This window comes from Plasmopara halstedii, assembly GCF_900000015.1.
Source record: "Plasmopara halstedii genome assembly, contig: Scaffold_525, whole genome shotgun sequence".
Lineage (NCBI taxonomy): Eukaryota > Oomycota > Peronosporomycetes > Peronosporales > Peronosporaceae > Plasmopara > Plasmopara halstedii.
Window position 1 is genome coordinate 1,395,696 of NW_020187445.1, and position 449 is coordinate 1,396,144.

Here is a 449-nt window from a genome sequence, read left to right on the forward strand (position 1 = left end):
TAGCGATTGCTTCGATACTCGAGCAGAGCACAGTGGTTTACGTGCCAAAAAAACGTGCATCACGGGGGCATCACCCTTAACGCCTCGGCCCTTGGCCGACCATGTCACGCATGACAGGCAGTGACTGCTCCAAAACTTGAGCAGCGCTCAGTGGGTTAGGTGCCACTCCACGATCAGTCCGCGAGTCACGCTCGGGGCCCCTGTCCGATACACCGTTCGTGTCTACAAACTCGGACATTCCAATGTCGGGCACGTTGACCGTCTCGGTTCAGTGCTCTCGCCAATAGCGCTTTTGTCTCCTAGCAGAGGTGGGTTCATGACTCGCCAAAGCTCCACAAGGAGACGTGCGCGAAGCGCCCAAGGTCTTTAACCTCCAATATACTCAGGGCTTATGGTGTTCCAACCATGCCATTCCTAGGATGAGGTCATACCTTGCATCCATGTCTAAG